The sequence below is a fragment of the Pinus tabuliformis genome, chromosome 6, assembly GCF_031772625.1.
Source record: "Pinus tabuliformis cultivar Carrire ecotype Pingquan chromosome 6, CPIR1, whole genome shotgun sequence".
Lineage (NCBI taxonomy): Eukaryota > Viridiplantae > Streptophyta > Pinopsida > Pinales > Pinaceae > Pinus > Pinus tabuliformis.
Genome location: NC_142292.1, coordinates 1,303,488,763 through 1,303,501,691, shown reverse-complemented (window position 1 = coordinate 1,303,501,691; position 12,929 = coordinate 1,303,488,763). Strand labels below are relative to the sequence as shown.

The window sequence follows — 12,929 nt, the reverse complement described above, 5'->3', positions numbered from 1 at the left end:
GTCATTGAATCTGATTCGCGCTATAATCGTTAGGATTCCAAAGGAATCTATGGATCTCACCCCAATGAAATGGGGAGTGATATTCCATCGAGCCTGCTTAGCTCAGAGGTTAGAGCATCGCACTTGTAATGCGATGGTCATCGGTTCGATCCCGATAGCTGGCTCTTTTCCGTTCCGTTCCGTTCCTCTCATTTCCATAATCCACAAAGTTTTGTTAGGATCAAGATGGAATGGAGAATACTCTTACGATCGTTCGTCGGGTCTGTCATGCCATGATCATTTACTCCCAACTAGGAACGGGATGAATGAAATGATTGGAGCTATTAGGATCAATAACAAATTGGAGAAAGATCTTCGTTTTCCATATAAAAGAATTCCAGTAGTACTCATACGGGTTATACTATTCTTTCTTCTTTCTAGCACTATTTGTTAATTGAATAAGGAGTTTCTATGTCCCGTTATCGGGGACCTCGTTTAAAAATAATACGTCGTTCCCTTATTAAGATAATACAAGTGCCTTTCTATTGTGTATCAAAAAACTGCGCTTCGAATATTATTGCAAGAAATACCGATTGAGAATATTGAGTCCGGAAACAATTTGAGCAGGAAGGCATTTGATGAGGGAATTGTATCCAATTCTGGAAAGACAAATGATAGTTGTATTGAAGGTTTTAATGGCGTTCTCGCTCAGTGCATACTCCATCCCCATCAACTTGACAGGGTTTCAAAACATTTGCCTCTTCATGATTTAATGGTTTGTTGTGGTGTGTTGTTCTTGGACCAAACACCTATATCAAGAAGTCCAATAATCATATCGCTCGTAATTAGAGCATGCAACGTAGACTTATGGCTGTCTTCAATTTTTTGTAAAAATGTCTTTTTTTTCGAAACCAAACACTTTATATCCCACATGCATGGTGGGAATCTATAATGTGCTACATATATATTGCTGTTGGTGCCCATCGACGGTAAGGCATTCTTGGCAGCTTTGGATCTTAGAACAAATGTTGGTGTCTGCAAAGTATATTCGTAGGTGATGGCTAGTTATAATCTTTTAACAACCTTTTAAAGGCATATATCTCACATATAGTGGGCAAATTTACAACACATTTTTGATATACCATTGGTATTTCTCTATTAATACGACGATGTGAACGACCTTTGACGGTGGTGGGCCTTGGAACTTGTGGCATGGGCCTCCCTTGATTGTGAGCATACAGTTGACTTTCGTGATGATAAAGAGCGCCAAGAGAATAAGGCATCATAATATTTTAAGATAGAGATTTTTTCGATAAAAAGGGCTCGAACCAAAAAGTAGTGTTTGGGCCATGTATATGTACACACATATGTATAGATTGACTTCATATTAACGTTCATGCAAGGCCCAAAGGCTTAGGAAACACCTTTTCCAACATTTTTATGACAACAAGTGATGAACATAGCTTTCTCCTTGATGAAAGAAAAAATATATATATTTTTTGGACCTTTAAAATAATAAAAGGGAGAAAGCTCTTTTTCACTAATATAGATGAGGACTTCAATATAGTTGACATAAATTGGGACTTCAATGATAAATATTTTCGTATCCCTATGGTGATAGGAGGGCCTAGAGAGGATAGGCACAAATTTTTTGGGACCTTTTACAATGATAAGAAGGGGGCCACAAACATCATTACATAAGACTTGTAACAATATAGGGTGAAGAACTTAATGAAGGCATTTTCTTTTGCAACAAATAACCATAGACATATCCATTTTCCTTCTTTTGGCTTTAGACTCATAAGAGATCAACAAGATACGCCACGTCACAATTACACTTATAGGTCTAGGAGATAAAATGGGCGAGAAAGTTATGAGATAAAGAGGGTAGGCTCTTTTTCCCTTTTGATTTCGTTAAGGCTCATGATGAACAAGTCGCACAACACTCGTATAAATGGAGCTGAGAATAGGAAGACACCCGTAATGGCTTGCAAATTTTTTTGAATTGTTGATGTGCATCAACATTGGCGACTCCATAGGGAGGTTTGCACCATGCGAACCAAAAATTAGAAATACTCTGTTGATTTCAAGAAATCGAGGAGGGGGAAACCAAGAAGGTAGAGGGAATGAAAGAAGCGGGACAAAGGGATGAGAACAAAAGTCGTTAGTGCAGTAGAAGGCGAACCTTCAAGGGGCCGCTCAGGGAAAACTAGTTCATTAAAAAAGAAAGAAGGGGGAGGCAAAGAAAATCCACTATTGTGACTTGCATTGCTTTCGAGTAGGGGCCTTTACATGAGTGGATCAGACTCAGTTCCAGCGAGTTCTGTAAAGATGAGTGCAGGAGGCATTTAAGATTTTGTTGTTTTCCAAGTTCTCATTAGAAAACTTCGTACGTTAGTGATAAGTTATGCACAAATATATCTTCTTTCTCACCATTGACTTATCCAAACTCAACACACATTCACCTTTCCTCATAACATCAGGGAATGTAGATGAGGGGTGGGAATGTTGATCAATGATTAATGGCATAAGGAAAAAGCGAACTGAAAGAAAATAAAAGCGACAATAACTGCAAACTTAGGCAGGCAAGCTAAACATGCGACAAAAACCAAAACTAAACTAGAAGCTCAAAATTGTGAATCAAAGCGATTAGCATAACATAAAAGGAAAGCAAAGCATGAGATGATGTTGAAAGCAAACAAAACAAATAAAAGAAAGCATTTTTTTTTTTTAATAAATTTAATTTATAATTTTAAAGCAATTTTATTTATATACAAGATTAAGGACCCAAGAATACCTGATGATCATACAAGATAACATTGAGCATAGAGGAATGCATCTTGAATCTTACATGCAAGATTAATGACTTGTTGTATGGAAATCAAGTAAGGATGACAACCCTGGCAACCAACCAGCGTGAGTGTCAAAGAAAATGGCTTAACAAGAAGCCAAAAGTACTATTGGCTGTAACACATGAGGTGCCAACCAACAAGTGTGGGCTTGTGTACTAGACTCGAAATGTAAGAGGGTGCATGTGTATCACACTCATGGCTTTCATTAAAAACCACTTCCAGGTCATGCCACACATTCCTCGTATTGTGAACAAAAGAAGACTCACATGCATGAGACATTTCAAACCCAAAAACTTCATATTCAACAAATTGGGTTGACAAAACTCCTTTAAAGTCAAAAGTAAAGGCTTCATTTTCTGGCTCTTTGAAAGAGATCTCATCATCCAAATCAAATAAGCACCTTTCATAGCTGGACTCGACTTTTCATAAGGAAGGACCTCTCCCTTGAGTTCATCAAAGAATAAATCATCAGTCACATCAAGAAAGCATTTCATATCATCATGACTCAACCATTCCTCACTATAATCATTATACGTGACATCGAACAAAGGGTGGGAGAGGTCGAGCTTAGTCTGGGGCTGAATGTCATTGCACGAAAATGTGTGAGGTGACAAGGGAATCACAACATGGAGATGGAATTCGATCACCCTCAAATGTAAGAGCATTTGAGTCTGGAAAAAAAATGGTAATCATCCGTGATGATGCGATGGTGATCATCATTCAATGCACACTCTTGATCACAAATGGCATAAGAATCATAACTAGGTTTCAAATGAAAGGGTTCATTGAAAGACTTAAGTAAGGATTGCCTGGAAACTCCATTCTCAAGACAACACATCCAATCTGTAGATCGTAAATGGTAAGCATTAAAGAGGAAGGATCAGGATACACATCATTAAGATTAGGAGAGAAACCAATTCTATGGATTTTCTCTTTGAGATCAATACAAGTGATCAAGGCTTGAATGTTCCTTTCCTCTAGCTGCCATCAGTAAATAAGAGGTATGAGATTATAATAATGCAGATATGCAACTAGGTTGTGTTGAAGAATGTAACTAGTGCTGGTCTTCATAATTGTATTTGCCAAAAGAAATTTTAGTGTTAAAGAAATTGACTTATTAAAGCATGGGTTTCATTCAATGATTTTTAGGTCAAAGCCTCCATTGAGGCTTCTAGGTTTTGCCTTGAGTTAGAGTGATAGTGATTTTTATTAGACCCTTCTTAGGCTTTTGTATCATGTAAAAAGAATTATTTTTGAGTCAAAAAGGTCATTTGTCACCTCCACACCAAGTCGGCCTTGTCCTCATGAAGTCGGCCTGGATTAGGGCTATTCGACCCAACAGAAAGGCTATATCTAGAGAGGTAGTTCGACCTATTTGAAGCACTCACTCAACAAGTTCGTTGTACAAGAGAAAGAAGCAAAAAAGGAGAACAAAGTTGCAGGAGAAGGAAAGAAGAAGTTGGGAAGACCTAAATCAATTTTTTGGGCAATCTCTCTCTCACACGTGCAAAATTTCTGGGTTGTCGTTGGGGCCAAAATTCTAAATCTACTGCAAGTCCAGAATTCTGAAGCTCGGGGGCCAAAATTTTGGATTGACATTGCATTTGAGAAGCTGACACTTGGAGGCTTTGACAGAGATCATCTATTGGAAGGAAGGGTTTACTTGGTGATTGGAGGAGGTTTTTGTGTAGGTCTAAAAGGTCTTGGATTGTCTCATCTTGATTTGAATATACTAGTGGAAGAGTTTGACTGGGTTTTCCCCTAGATAGGGGTTTTGCCCTGTCTGAGTGCCTACATCTTGTGCCCCTTGTTGTGATCTTCATTGTTTGGCATTTGTCTTGATGAATGGAACATAATAAATTGAAAGAAGAACTAATAAGAATAAAAGAGAAATCACAAGAAAATATCAAAGTCTAAGAGAAATCTACCTAAAGATTCTAATCCATATAATGCCCTAGATTTCTCAACATGGTATCAGAGCTTGGTTCATTGGCATTTGGGCAGTTAGAAGATCACAAGAACTTCAAGTCAAACAAAAGAAGTCATTCTCATAAGGCCGAGCTCCTTAGAACGAAATTTTGAACATGATCACAAGCCCTAGTTATAGTGATTAGGCCGCAGGTATATACAGGATGATTGAGATTTGTTGAAGAGCATATAAGCCATGTTCTGGAGCACTGAAGGGCTAGTTTAGCAGCCCATTCAAGGCTGAGAAATTTGTTAAGAGGAGCGAAGTACTATGCATAAGGAACAAGGTTTGAAATTATTGCTAAGAGATCTGAAAACTTTGTGATGCAAACTTCAAAACACTGTGTATATTGGTGGGTAACCAAATCTCATTTTTGAGGATTAGAAGAAGCCTTGTAAAGCTAGTGAGGGGATCTATTGATTATAAGAAAAGATCGAAATGGTTGGAGGGCTAATAACATTGCTACAAGAGGAGTCGAGTCTCCTACTAAGTTCTGGGCATAGGTATATTTCAGAAAGCTTGATTTGAAGCTTCAATCACTTGGAAAGGGAACCGAAAAGTTCTAAACTCAAATACATTGTTTAGAGGGATTAGAACTTAGCCACTATCATCTTGTAAGAGGGCTGAGACCCATACTATAGACCTGTGCACATAAAAATCATAGACCGAATTACTTGGAGGTGCTCTAAGCCTATCTTGGAGGATTATCATCAAGCTACAGTCACCTTGTTTAATTCACAGATCTGTGGAGTGACATAAGAGATGAGAACTTCTGGAGTTGTAGGTCTGTTACAAAGCTTCAATCACCTCAAATTAAAGGAACCGTAAATAAAAACAATCTTAGTCTCAAGGAAGGAAGAAGTCTACAACAATAAAGAACTTGTTTATCTTGCACTTATGGAAGAAGCTTTAAGGATCTTATCAAAAGAAAGGTAAGTATTATTTCTCTCCTATATCTTTAGTTTGCAAGAAGAACAACAAATTCAATGGAAGGCAAAGGTATGTAATTCTTGAGGTACGTATATCATGGTTCATTTGTTAAAAGGTTAATGTCTTAGGATTTAGTTGTTTATATGATCCTAGGATTTGCAATATTATATATAGGGAATGAGAATAATACACTTGAAAAACCTCATTTAGAAACCCAATCTTATAGTGTCTAGGATTTATAAGTAGTTCAAGTTATATGTCAATTCATGGCAAGAATGAAATGAAATAGTGTTTAGTTTTTGAACTTGAAATTCTAGGAACCAAGATCATAGTCTTGTACTTGCATACTTTTGATAGTGTTTGTCAAGAAAATTATTGCAAGAAAACTTGTAGAAAGTAACAATTGGATTCACAAGGAGTATCCAAAAGAAGACTTATAAGAAGTTTCAGAGGGAGTCCTTCAATAAATAACCATGCAAGGTTTGTAAAAGCAACTCTAGGTATGTATAAAGTTTTGCATCAAAAGGATATGATCATTCTTCATTTAAAATTTACTTTACATTACTAACATATTTATGTCTAGGATTTTGAATCTTGAAGATTCTTGTTAGGGCAATTAACCATTAGATTGAATCTACCCTCGTTATACTATCTCGTCTTTTGATCATTCTTGTGAAACCTTAACCTTTAGGATTCACTATAAAACCCTATCCTCTTGATGCTAAGGGTATGTCAATGTTAATAATGAAACCCTAGTTTACTTAGGGATTGTTGATAAAGTTTAGAACATATAATGAAATCCTATTCTTTTGAAGTTTAGGGTTTTGATTATGTTGTGGTAAAAACCCTAGTCCTGTAGGGTTCGCTATTAATGTATAGGTTGTGTAATGAAACCCTATATCTTCAGGGTTTGATGAATTAGGGTTTATGAACAACACCCTTGTAATAGTTATAGTAAGATCCTAGGAATGAAAACCTAGGTGTATATTCCTCTGTATGATCTAAGCCCTTGCTTCGTCAAAATTGTTATTTAATTTTGGAATTTGATGTTTGCATCTAGGGGTTACATCATAGAAAGAAATTGATATAAGGAAATAACAATGAAACCCTAGAGATAAAATGCTAGTATGCTAACTTAATTGTTTTAGATTTTGAAATCTAGGGTTTGCAACAAACCCTAGTAGAGTTTGACATATAATTCTAAAAGCACATTGTTGAAACCTTATGATTAAATTAATATTTCAAGTCGCTGATATCTAAGGCTTTATGTCTCAAAGATGGAATCTAGGGTTTATGACCAAAACCCTAGCAAGATGTTGAAGTCTAGTATATACAAGATATGACTCTTATTAATTATAAACCTAACTAGGTTTAGGTATTTAATAAAAGCTTGAATGATTTGATGCTTCCATTGTAATGATATAGTTGACTTCATGCTTTTGTATATTTGTATTTGGTTGTACTTGCTATTAAAGTTTTGCAGGTACATAATCTTCAAGATATTAAAGATGTTCATAATTGAAGATGATAATAATGATGAGCATGATGAAGTGACAAGAATGATGATGATCAAGATGACCTTGATGCCATGAAAAAGAAATGAAGCCTTGAACGAGTGAAGTCTCTCCAATGTTATAAAGGAAGCCGCTGAGTTGAGAGGGAGCTTGGTTAGAAGAAAGGGTATATATCCTCAGTTAAGAGGGAGGGCATATTGAATACCTTGAAGAAAGAATAAAACTGAAGGATGAATGAAAGTACTTTAGATAGATTTGCGAACAAAAGACTTGAGAAGTACTGAGGCTATATTTGGTACTACTGATGAACTGAAAGAAGAAGAAAGCTTTTGAAAAGTTGTATTTGAATAATTTGATGATGATATAAATAACATCAAAATGATTGAGGACCCCAAAGGTTTTTGTTTTTGTACATATATTTGAAGGTCTATCATTGATTGGGGTTGTGATTGTGCATGATCTCTATGTAAAAAGGTAGAACGTTTTTTGCATACTTGGATTGGTGGATATATATCTGATTAGGAGAGATAAAGCATCTTGTGGCAACAAGATACTTGGGAGGACATCTGGTCGGCCTATTTGTTGATGTCTAGATCCCGAAGTAGGGAGGGTGGCGTTGGTATTGGAGCTTTGACCTTTGGATACGCACCTAGATCCATGGGTTGATGTTAGAGCTTAAAATCCTGATGGTACCAAGAGTGGCTAAAGCTTGATTTGAGTACACCTTAGTCCCACACGATTAGAGTACCCTGGTCAGGTATCTAATCTGTAGCACTGCGTGTGCTATGACTCTTCATAGAGTATATCATTTTGAGATCTTTCATTGTACCTCTGTATAAATGTAATTATGAATACCTCCCTAGTATGAAGGAGTGTTGAAGAATGTAACTAGTGTCGGTCTTCATACTTGTATTTGTCAATTTTTTTGGTGTTGTTAAAGAAATCAACTTATTAAAACATGGCTTTCATGCTTGGGTCAATGAATTTTAGGTCAAAGCCTCCATTGAAGGTTTCTAGGTTTTGTCTTGAGTCAATAGAGTCATTATCATTTTTATTAGACCCTTCTTGGGCTTTTGTATCATGTAAAAAGAATTATTTTTTAGTCAAAAAGGTCATTTGTCACCTCCACACCAAGTCGGCCCTGTCCTCATGAAGTCGGCCTGGATTAGGGCTATTTGACCCAGCAGAAAGACTATATATAGAGAGGCAACTTGACCTATTTGAAGCACTCACTCAACAAGTTCGATCTACAAGAGAAAGAAGTAGAAAAGGAGAGCGAAGTTGCAGGAGAAGGAAGGAAGAAGCTGGGAAGAGCTAAATCGAGTTCTTGGGAAATCTCTCTCACACGTGCGAAGTTTCTAAGATGTCGCTGGGGTTGAAATTTTGAATCTATTGCAGGTTCGAAATTCTGAAGTTGGGGGCCGAAAATTTGTAGCTAGGGGGTCGAAATTCTGTAGTTGGGGGGCTGAAATTCTGGATTGAAGCTACATCTGAGACGCTGACACTTGGAGACTTTGGCAGGGATCATCTATTAGAAGGAAGGGCTGACTTGGTGATTGGAGGAGGTTTTGTGTAGGTCTAAAAGGTCTTGGATTGCCTCATCTTGATTTGAATATACTAGTGGAAGAGTTGGATTGGGTTTACCCTTAGGCAGGGGTTTTTCCCTGACTAAGTGCCTACATCTTGTGTCCCTTGTTTTGATCTTCATTGTTTGGCATTTGTCTTGATGAATGGAACATAATAAATTGAAAGAAGAACTAATAAGAAGAAAAGAGCAATCACAAGAAAATGTCAAAATCTAAGAAAAATCTACCTAAAGATTCTAATCCATATGATGCCCCAAATTTCTCAACAGGTTGGTAGGTCAAATAGATTCATGGATGAGGTGGTAAATTCTGACAAATTAGAGATTGAAAGCACGAATTCTTTCACCCTTTTCCATGCATAACTAGTTAAAGATTTTAAGATGATCATAAGGATTCTCTGGTGTATCGAAGGTCCAGGTAAACCAGTAAGCAAGTTCATTCCATGTGGAAAAACATTCATTAGGCAGGTCGGAAAACAGGGAAGCAACACGTCCTTGAAGGGAGTTCGAAAACAAAAGCATACAAATGTCGTTTTCATTGACCCTGAAGATCATGCACTCATTGGAGAATGCGTGAAAATGCTCATGTATAGTAACATTTCCATCACCATAAAACAAATGTAGATGTTGTTTCAATTTGCACGAAAGAAGCTTGATCGGATGTGTAAGTTTTAGAGGGGAAGGTGTAAACCAAGGGTATGGGTTCTTGTCCTCCTCCCAGGTAAAGATTCCATGTCGGTAAATGATGGTCAGGGTTGGAAGAGGAAGTGGTTGGCATGCCATGACAAGGCAGAAAACAGTTAATGACACCCATACTTAACTAAAATAGATTGCGATGAAAACCAAAGAGGGAGTGAAACTAAACATTCCCCAATATGGTCGCCATAAATATGTTGATGTTTTTTTTTGGGTTAGGTGTCACTCCGACACTACATTAACATCTTGAATATCTCGGCGGTTGATGACTAGTAACATGAACGCTATCCTAGGGTTTATAGTCTCCCGAGTAGGTGTTGAATCCATGCCAAAAATGGTGCAACTCAACCCTCTCACTTGTCAAAGAGTCACAGTTGGCTAGGAGTCCTACAACTTGCAACCCTGAGAAAAGAAGCAAAATACTAACTAACTACACTAACCCTAAACACCAAATTATTTACAGAAGCAACAAACTAATAAGTGCTCTAAGGTTTTTACCTTAGAATAATGTAGAGCCTCAACTACATTAAACTTGCAAATTAAAGAAAATAAATTGACCACAATATATTTCACAAGAACAATTTAAAGTGTTATACCTCCTATTAATAAATGAAATATTCACATACACCAAACATTGGTTAAATTAGTTAAGGCATATTTTGGATATTAATTGTTCCTTCATTATTTAGTTTAATTGTTGCTTATATGTGTTTATGTTATAAGGTTGGAATTTTGTCCACTTACATGAAAGATATAATTGAACTATGATGAATAAAATTTCATTAAACAACAATTAAACATTAAAACATGTTGTAGCCAATAAACATTTCTTGACGCTAAAACATAAAGAAATTATATGCAAAACAAAAACAAAGCTAAAAGAAGTACAACTACAAATAAAAGGAACTAAAAGAAAATGTAGATAACCTAAAAGTTAATATAATCATTAACGAATTATTTACAAAGCTAGGGTTGTTGTAAGAAATAGTAAAACAAGGTAAAATGCACCAAATTTACATAACATCACACACATACACACACACACACACATATATCTTATAGAAATTACGTTAGTGAAAAGGGAAATAACACATTTATACAGACAAAAACAAAAAGTAGATTAACACATGATTGAAAAGACATAAGCCCAAATGCTAGAATAGTCACTGAGGCGAGATATGACCAACAAAGGATTTTTTTTTATTACGCTTTCAACATCAAAGTACATTTCTGCGGGATGGAATATGCATGAGAATGATAAGGTGATACATAGTCAACTTTAAATTGGTCAACAGGTAACAAGAAGATCATATCTTGCAAAACCGTCACGTAGTTGGTACCAAATTTAATCATAATAACAGTGGAAGAAATGCAAAATAAGAATCTATACTTTTGTTTGGCTGTTAATCAATAGAAATCTGCATTCACGTTCTAGGAAGCACTCTGAAAAGCAACCTGCAAACCAATGATGATGTCATAGAAGCAAAGATTTTGTGCACAAAGAAGGAACTGGAAATAAAAATGGAAAAGCCTCACTACTGGTCATGCCCTCACTCACAAATTGGGCAACATCTGGGTATGCAAAGTTGGGAATCCCTTGATTTGGATAGTTTGCTGCCTTTTATAGATCTCTTGTTGTTGACGATGTCTCTGATTCTCTACAAATGGCTGTCGGATGAGTGTTGGCAGTTGCATTTGTTAAACTGTTTGGTAACTGTTTGATTTTTTTTTTTCATTCTTATTTTATCGGGCTACATATATTTGTTCTCATTCTTACACCAATCAATGAATATAATTTGCTTATGTTTCTTTCCCTTTTTGTTTTTAACAAACCAACCACTAAACATTAAGAATAGCTTTTGAAAATATAAACCAAGATTTGAATGAAAATGAAAACTCTGTGTCGATCTTTGGTGTTGGAGTAATATGTTGCTCGTGTTGTTTATCCAGTTATCTTAATATAGAAGAAATGACTATAAATTAGGCAAATCTTCGTTATTATCTTTATTCTTCCTTGGCAGTGGCACTAAGACAATGGATCAATCTAAGAATGTTCCAAAGTCATGAAACTCGACATCCACTAAATGTGGATTCTTTGCAATGTGTCGATGCAATATTTTTAAATCACTAAATGTTCATTCCATTGCCAAATGTCATCCTCCCATAGAGATGCGCAGGTCATCTCACTATACTGATACGTAGCATCTGAAAACATAATATAATAATTCCAAGTTCGATAGCAGTATAATTCACAAAGACAACAAACTCTATATGAAAAATAATACGGTAGACTTCCTTTGAAATGCATGTCAACTATGTCAGAATCTAATGTTGGTTCTGAATTTACTTTCATTTCCTCATTCCTGTTGTGTATGCCTTGGAAGGTTGATGGAAGAAAAGATTTATAGGTCATCATTCATGAGATAGGCAGACTCCATATTAACGTTTTAGTGCAATAATGAAATGATAAAGTAAAGGATGAGGAGTGGAATTCTCTGCATCAATTTTGCCTTGCAGGTGTTGTATAAGCTGCTGAATTGTAGGATCAAATTTCACCCTTGAAAGGAGGCCACGAAAATCTCCAAATGCCCTTTTGCATTCAACCTTGTGATCGCATCCATGACATTGTTGAATTCGATGTTCTTCCAGTTTGGCATTGATTAGTTGAGAAGTTCTCATTGGGGTTTTAGGCTTTTTCGCTAGCAATTCTGGATGGAGAAACGACTTCATTCTTTCACTGGGAATAAGTAATTGGATTCTTAAAACACCATACATACAAATACAAAACCAAATTATGAATTTTGAGTAATCAACGAAACATATATTCTGTACTAGAGATGAAATTTCTCTTTTTTTTTTGTTATTCGATTTTCGAAAATAGTGGCTTCAATATATTTTGAGGGTCATCCCAAACATGTTGCAGCATAAAACATTGCGAAAAAACTACTCCAGTCTCTCTATACTGGGAAAATACCACATCCTCAATATTTAGAGTTGTCGCAGATCCATTACCAACGACCTCCTCATTAAGATAATACAAGTGCCTTTCGTATATCAAAAAAGTTGCGCTTCGAATGTTATTGCAAGAAATACCGACCGAGAAGAATATTGAGTCTGGAGAACAATATTTGTAGGAAAGCATTCGATGATGGGATTGTGACCAATTCTAGCAAGACAAGTGACAATTGTATTGAAGGTTTTAATGACATTCTCACTTAGTGCATATTCCATCCCCATCAACTTGACATGCTTTCAAAACATTTGCCTCTTCACGCTTTAATGGTCCGTTGTGGTGTGTTGATCTTGGACCGAACACCTATATGAAGAAATCCAATAATCATATCGCTCGTAATCGGAGCATGCAACATATACTTATGACTATCTTCGATTTTTTGTAAAAATGG

The 12,929-nt window shown here is 36.2% G+C and overlaps 1 protein-coding gene and 1 non-coding gene across 3 annotated transcripts in view; both read left to right on the top strand.

Moving 5' to 3' along the window:
• Positions 1-12,929, top strand: part of LOC149263398 (uncharacterized) — a 110,465-nt gene that overhangs the window by 87,083 nt on the left and 10,453 nt on the right. The window lies entirely within an intron of this gene.
• Positions 92-164, top strand: TRNAT-UGU (transfer RNA threonine (anticodon UGU)). Its single transcript has one exon. It is a non-coding gene; the product is annotated as a tRNA-Thr (tRNA).